This window comes from Sinohyriopsis cumingii, chromosome 3, assembly GCF_028554795.1.
Source record: "Sinohyriopsis cumingii isolate HCF-2022 chromosome 3, ASM2855479v2, whole genome shotgun sequence".
NCBI lineage: Eukaryota > Metazoa > Mollusca > Bivalvia > Unionida > Unionidae > Sinohyriopsis > Sinohyriopsis cumingii.
In genome coordinates, this window is record NC_142963.1 from 127695371 (window position 1) to 127704091 (window position 8721).

Sequence of the window (8721 nt, forward strand, 5' to 3'; positions counted from 1 at the left end):
AACAAACAGGACTATTTAGATACACAAATTACATAAACAGAATGACGCATAAAAAATCTGATTAGGTGTCATAGACAGTTGTGATACAATATGTTATTCTTGTTTTTTTATTATTTATAAAATCAATGAAATTTTTATCTGATTTTGCATTGTAACTTTTTAATCATCTTTTTCAATTTTACTTTTGTTATAACTGAACCATTTGTTTAAAAGCAAACATGGAAGGTTTGTGCATAATGAATCAGCAAGCGTTAATGTAATATTTAGCCTGTGAAGTTTGGAGCCACATACCTTTTGATATGTAATATACTAATAATGTTTTACGCCTAAACCAAGCCGAATTATTTAGAATATTGAGTTAAATGCCACACGATTCTGTCGTACTATTTGAAACATTACTGATACAAGCAATACAATGTCTGCTATGATTCTGATTTTCATGTTATTGAATGTCACATTGCGTACAGATAAAACTGTATATTTTGGTTACTAATGCGGCTTGCTTTAGGCATAAAACGTGATTAGCATATTACATATCAAAATATTTGTAGTTCCAAACTTCACAGAAGTAACTTCTTTTTCTACTTTAAAAGATTTTGAAATGTGTGCATTTCAGAATAAAATCAGTAGATGAAAAAGGGAATTACATAATATCTGTAGAGCGCCCCAAAGCAAACTTCAAAAGTTCCGGTGTTTTCTCAGAACCGATCACTTCTATTTTGACATTATAGGATTGAGGTCTGCATGCAAATTTACTTGCCTCGAAAATGAGGAGTTGACAACATATCAATCTACGCACCTCCGAAACTAACGATTTGACAACGGACGTACTTCAAAAAGCATGTTTTGTAAAAAAACGTATTAACACATTTTTGTGTAGAATTTTACTTAGATTAAATTATAATCAAGGAAAATATTAGAATGACTTTAGCAAGTCTTCAAAATAAACAAAGTAGTGGGGCTAAGATTTTGAACTATTTTGTCACTCTTAACATACAGTCGCGTCCAGAGTCGGTCGGCGTATGGATAATATTAAAAACTGAGTAAGAAAATCGTCAGATAGCAGAGTCGCTTACTTAGCGACTATGGTGCAGAGTGCCCCCAAAGCAATGGGGATTTGTTCAAAGAAAATGATGATGTAAAACTCTGATCGTATGTGCTATATGAAACCTTACTACTCCGATAAATGGATAAGAAATATAGCTACAGTGGCAGGCTGAAAAGTCACAAAACCAACTGGAACAAAGGAACATTATATACCAATGTCGTAAATATTGCGTGTTTACATAGCTGCTTGACCTGAAAAGATCAAAAGTTTTTAACTACATGTTACACAAATTTGATAATCAAGCAATTGAATGCTTCTGCGGTATAGGCAAAACACACAAATATTTGATTGTACAAATGAAAACAAAATGCATACAAAGTATAGCCAGCAAAATGCAGAACATGTTCAACAGAACAGAAATAGGATATAGAAAGAAATATTCTGCCAATGTCAACAGACCAGACACAGAGTACAAATATAGTTAGGCTATAAACCGAAGCGAATAGGTAAACTCGGCCAAATAATGGTATTATTTAAAAAAATATATATTAACTTGCGAAGTGGCGGAGAGGCAGAGATATGCGCAGAGTGTGAGCACAGTGCAGAGGAATTCAAGAAAACGAACACAGGCAAGAGAGTGAAATTTACCAATCCTAACATTAACCGCTTAATGCTGGGCGCCTAGCGAGGCAGCTGTAAGTAAAAAAAATGTATAAGTCTTTGGTATGACTCGGCAGGGTATCGAACCCACGACGCTCTAACCACTAGGCCACCGGAGCGGTCTTCAGTAAATGTGCAGGTTTACAGATCACTTTCAACGCCGTTAACATTGAGGTAAGCACAACCAGTCTTGACATCAAGATGGCTAAAGAATACAATATGAAGAAGGAACAATTACGTATTTGATCTGTTTTAATACGAGAATTTTCATACGTCTAGAGTTACAGTACAGTGTGAAGTTCACGTGAATTTTACGAGGTCAATATGTTAGTTATCCAAAATAGAGATATAATATTTTAAAAACAAAGTTCGATTTCAGACAGCATATAGTGATTCAGTGTACGAAGTAGCTGTATCAGTGTCAACCAAATGAATAATAAACTTTGAAATAAATCTGAAATCATACGATTGTTAGAATCAAAGAAAAATTTCAAAGTGTTGAAAATAGTATCTGTTCTAGATGGTGGTCCTGTTGGCTACAGAGAATGAAACACGCGTAACGAATTCTCTGTAGTATTTATACACTTACGGTAGCTTTATTATGATTCAGAAGAAGAACAAAAATCCGTTTGCTTAAACAAATGCCAGTCACTTTTGTGTTCATTTAAACGCGACATAAACAGAGGATCTCAAAAGGTAATGACTTAATATTGAATTTATGAAACGAGCTGAATAATGACCAGCTTTTACAGGCCTAATTTAATGTTAAATCATTACCCATTTGAGACTCTTTTTATCAGTTTTATGTTAATTGAAATATTTTAGAAAGAAAGAAGAACAAATGATTTCGATGATTCTGACACAAATGCTGCACCTTTCATTTGTTGCGCGTAAAAATATAGTCCCGGGCACAGTTCTATGACAATTAATGTCTAAAATTAGATTATGTTTTACAAATTATAAATCAAAGAGCAACTGTCCTCCGAAAAATAGAACATCTGACACATACAAAACCATTTTTCAACACAGTGTCCAATGGGAATTCCATGTGATGTCAGAGTTTAGACGATCAATGCTCATACCAATGCAAAGTGTAACTATCACCACTAAACAATTCCCGCTGTTGGTACGTCCATCTGAAACGACGATTACTGGATACAGATATTTCAGATTTACTGTAATGTATTTGTGACCTGATATTTCCATTATTTGATTTAGAACAGTAGACTAAAATTATATCCTGGACTTCTCGGTTTTGATGCACGTATACAAGTTTTATTTACTCGGAATCGCATTGCATATTTAACTGATTAAAATTCTGTGGATGGATAAATTTCTCTGTCAGTTGGAAAACATTCTTCTGTGAATAGAGGTGAGTTTATTTATTCCTACAATTTAACATTTAAACCACTATTGTAGATAGGGTGAATTCCATGTTACATGTATACCACCCATCCCTCTCCCCACGCCGCTATCAATTGACTAATTCCCTTAATTTGATTTGTTATTGTTCTTCTTCTTGTTTTGGGTTTAACACCATTCTTCAATGCATGAAATGGTATGCATGGCTTAACGAGCCCACGTGGGGTAAATTGGCCATATTTAGAAAGATGGGGGTCTTTTTTTCCCAATTCTCTTTTGTCAATCGAATCGAAAAATCGTCTCCATAATGTTTATAGTAATAGTAAAAAGAAAACGTTTCAGAGGCAGGGTAAGGAATAATGTCCACTATCGCAGCCAATCAGTAAAGAGAATACTGCGTAAGAATTTCATGAGTTTATTTTGACCAATCAGAATCGCATACAATGATATTTTAACATGTTGTCATATCAAAATTACGAAACTGAAAACCATATATAACGTGTACCGACTCTGTGATAAAAGAAAATAGCTTACAGCGAATTGAAAGAACAGCTAAACAAGACATAAACTTACACATTACAAATAAGGAAAATATTAGAGTGTATGTTGGTCATTAATCATCAATAGCAATCGGATATATTTTACATGCCAGCATAGGAAATATGACGATGGATAAAAGTGCAATTTGACAGTGAAATAGGTTTTCTCAAAATACGTGGGCTAAGAAGTAAAAGCAAAATTGAGATGATCTACATGATGCTTTTTAAAAAGCGTTAACGAATAAATACAGTTTAATGAAAGGAAGGAGCTTTGCAATAAAAGGTTAAAGATTTGTTTAGAAAGGAAAACATTAAATACTTTCAACTTACTCGGACAAAATACAGATGTAGTCGAGAGGTTCAACAGAAGACTATGGACTAGAATGTAGAAGCATTTCACTCAAAAGACATCAGTAAATGGGTTGACCTTTATCGCAGCTCAGTAGATATGACCATGTTTGAAGCAAACAAGGAAGAAAATAAATCAAAAACATGGATCATTCTACTGAGTTCCTTGATATTTAGAATGACTATATTCAAAATCGGTTATAAAGAATTTCAATATGCAAAATAACAGTGGCAGCATCGTTCATTGATATAAATATTAAATGATATGAAAACTTTCAGTTTCTGAAATATAATGAGTTTATAGACTGTGGTAAATATAGTAAAAACAATGCATTAGAATGTGGGGTAACAATGTGTCTCATTCGTAGCCAACAAAATGGTATACATGCGAAAGGTGATCATGCTTCTACAATCTACATAACATCCTTGCAGAGGTATAAAATATATATCTTCCTTTCCATTTTATTTCAAAGTATCAGCTACAAAATCCTTGCCAGATAAAATTCTCGTCGTTGTTGGTACTAGTTTACCCCTTCTTCTGGAATATATTTTTAAAACTGTCTTGATAAATAAGTGATAGTCTTAACAGGACAAGTTATGAACGAACTATGGTATTTGTTTTTCTTTATTTGTAATTCAGCATATATTTGTTATACACAGGATATTTCTATTTACCTGTTAAGTCATCATGGTCTCAAAATATATTTTCAAGTATTTTCATCTTACATATATAGCTTATATATGTTGAGTAAAAAGATGTCCCTCTTCCTCTTTGTGTGCCGTATTTTTTGCCTTTTTGGGTCTTAATTGTTTATTCAATACTTTTACAATTTTGCTCAATGCAACATAGAATAGTCCGTTAAAATATGTTCCTTTCTAAACCTCTGGTTTATATTTGATATGGATTAATTTGCAACAAATAAAACTCTCTGATGAAATGTATTTGGATGTCTTGATTATCCAGAGTATTTCCACACCGTATGTGATCTCCATACTTGCACTTGGCTTAGCTAAATACTAAACACTTAGTGGTCTTGTGTATTCACAGGTTCAGTGAATAGTTGTTCACATCGCCTTGGACACGATTACAAGCTGGTGACTCTAATACGACAATACTTTAAAAATCACAATAAAACATAGGAAAACATTTTATTAGTGTTGACGGATTCAACATTTCACAGCAATGCCATCTTCAGGGATTATATTTTTCTAGTTATATACGCCGAAACAGTCTTTTGTAGTCGGATTTTGTTCTTTCTAGTGTATTGACAAAACATTTTCAAGCATCATTTTGGAGGTACAGTTCTGAATGCAATGTATGTTTAAGTCTAATGACACCAATCTTGAAAGATTTTTGAATCCATCATAATAGTTTCTTCCATCTGTACAGTCATTAAGTCCTATATTTAGTTATGTTTAACATGTCAACACGGCTTTCTATATTTAGTTATGTTTAACATGTCAACACGGCTTTCTATATTTAGTTATGTTTAACATGTCAACACGGCTTTCTATATTTAGTTATGTTTAACATGTTAACACGGCTTTCTATATTTAGCTATGTTTAACATGTCAACACGGCTTTCTATATTTGGTTATGTTTAACATGTCAACATGGCTTTCTATATTTAATTTCGATATTCTAATCGGTATGACGTAACACAGTTTACCGATTCCATAAATGCTTACAGATATATCAAATTAATGTTCGAATTTTAAAGCGTCTCCTACGTGTACCTGACATCTTATAAATCAATGACTGTATCTGCTCAAATTGTACCTAAAAGGTCTCTATTGATCTTTAATATCAATATTTAAAGTGGATTCCACTGATAAAATAAACACTAGTATTATCATTAAGTTTACGTTACTACAAACATTTTTCAAAATTAATTCCATTCTCGCAAATGTATACAAATACCTTCCTTCAAGTCGCTGTTTCTTATCTATAAGCAGTGCTAAATAGTATAGCCTTTAAAACATTCATTTAATACTTTCACTTATATCCTGTCTAGATTTTATGTGAAGTATTCCGAAGAATGTCTCTATTGTAGTTTAAATTTCACCTTTATTCAATACATGCATAGGCGTTTTCAGTGGCATTTCTATTCTCAGCATGTTCTCGCACACGAGTATACCGTTTGATAATCTAATCGTTCAGTCTAACTGTGCCTTTACAAAAACAATCGCCGAATTTTCGAGGCTACTGTTCTTCAAATACGGTTCGGTATCATTGAAAAATTCATGCAAATCTCAATCCCACTGTCAAATCTATACACGTTGACATTCCTTGCAATGAATATCTAAGTCACTTCTTTATGAATCTGTTCTGATTTTATTTGTTTCTCCTCCTTAATTAATACTGTTCTAGCAAGAAATTTCGGTTTTCTCATGTAGACTTTTATATCATTATTAAAAATAGTTCAGACGTTACACGGTTCTCCCGAATGATGCTGTGGATGTTGGACGAATGTTAACAATAAAAATCTAGTTTAAAAAATCCCTAATCCCATAATGTATCAGAGTGCACCTGTAATAACGGACATTGTCTAAATTGTTTTATACAAAATGATTGATTTCTTTTATTTTTAAATGTAAAACGTACAAGCTTCCAGTAGAATGTGAAAGTGTCGTGGACATGTACCATGTGAAGCTATTCCCTAGTGTCTGAGAAAAGGTGTGGAAAATATCAGGACCATTAAGAGAGAAGTAGAAATATAGAAGAAGAAAAAAAATCGTAATAAAGTCAAAGTGTTACAAAATGACTGAAAGGAAAAATTATACCGACCAGCAGAATTGTGGCGGAAAAATATCTGGAAGCCAATCCACCGCCAACACATACATATACACAGCAGGTGTCCCTAACCCCACCCTCCCGCCTCCCCCCCCCAAAAAAAAGAAATAAGGAGCATGAAACAACCCGATCATTTCCAAGTAACTTTTTATAGCTAGATGGTTAAAATAATGACACAGAAACGCTTAAAATGCGAGAACTGTGGTGATGTCGTCTCACTGGCACAGACCGGGATCTCTATTTGACAGACTCCTGGTCTACTCGTTTACCCCCCACCTACACCCCCCACGCACATTATAAATGATATTTTGGATCCGCCACTGTAGACACACATATAAAACAAACAGTAGTTTTCAGTTGATGATTCTTCATGAACACTTTCATATCTACATAACACAGTTCGGCAGAATACATTCGAGGACGTCGGGTAATGAAATATTTCGATTGTGACTTAGTGTGTAACGTGTACTATCTTCCACCCATCTTCACTCAATATTAAGTATTGGCTCTTTTCTTTTAGTAAGTGTTTATTCACACAGCCGCCGAGTACTGAATTTTTCAATGGCTATTTGCATGGCTGCCATTTATCCACTGTAGCAAAATCTGTCCGGACGGCGATCATGGAACGCATTAGAGATGAAATGAATGATCTTGTATCATATTCTCCTGTGAACACAGGGGCTCAATGCATATGAAATTAAGAGCATAGGTTAATATATAAACAGATTGGGGTGGATGGGTTCCAAACCTGCAAAGCCATTGTTACAACTTTGCCCCCTCCCCAATCCATGAACTCAAACTTTGGTAACAGCCTGTGAAATGAAGGATTGTAGGAATGAACCAGTTTCAGCCACAATGAATATTGCAAAAAATCAGGAGTGAAAATAAATATATATGTTATGGAAGAAAAGATTAAATGTGTTATTTTTTAACAAAGAGAATTCTTACACAACTATCATACAAATACGCGACTCTGGTGCAATAGGTTAGTTATTCCACGATTGCTACACAAGCCGTGCGAATACCGTTCCTGTATCAGGTACACGAAAATTTTACGTAAATTTTATATATAATGGCAGTGCAAATAATCTTTCTAAAGTAGGTGTCACGCATGTCATGTATGCTTTCAGGACCGACTATTTGAGTAGCAGTTGTTTTTTTCTTCAGAATTTGATTACACATTCCTTTAAAGGCGAGTATTCACTTCATTTGGGTCATTATTTACACGTCCCGATAAACACAAGAGGAAAAACTCAATGTTAAAAGTAAATGGACATTTTTGAACGAGGTCAAGCTAAAGATGATCCAGCTCAAACAGGATTGAATGTCGCGCGCTGTGATGTTACAATAAAATTTTTTTATGTTGACAAAAAGATTCGCACTATTCTACGTTGTGACGATTAGACTCGATGTGCTCTTTTCTTCATCCATTTTAGTACATGATCACCATTATAAAAGTCCGTTTTGAAGTTTCATGATAACACAGTTGAGGTGCAAAACTTTCCATAATCAGGATCGAATAGATCAATTTTAGAACAACAATTAATATTTAATTTAAGATGAATCAATGCGCCTACATGACCACATCGACATACAAATGAGTAGGCCGATAAATCAGCCCTTCACCCGTGATGATATTGATTTTAGGGTGAGGGGCTGATATCACCCATTCATTAAAAGCTGCAATTATCTGCATCCAAACTTATCTGCAGACATCGGTGTACATGTTATACACTTACTGGTAGTTCTCTTGGCTGTGCAGATAATGTCGCGGCTGACGCGGCTGAAGGGTTCTTTTGGTGACATGTAGATTATATTTCCTTAGCAAATCATGTGTTTGGTGACTTGTAAATCCACCTGGAATAGCAACAACCATCTGTCCTGTGGCCATTTTGAATTTCGCGCTTGATATGGCTGTTACCAATTACCGGTATGTGTCTAAAGTGTACGCGGGTTTGTTCTGGAATGAT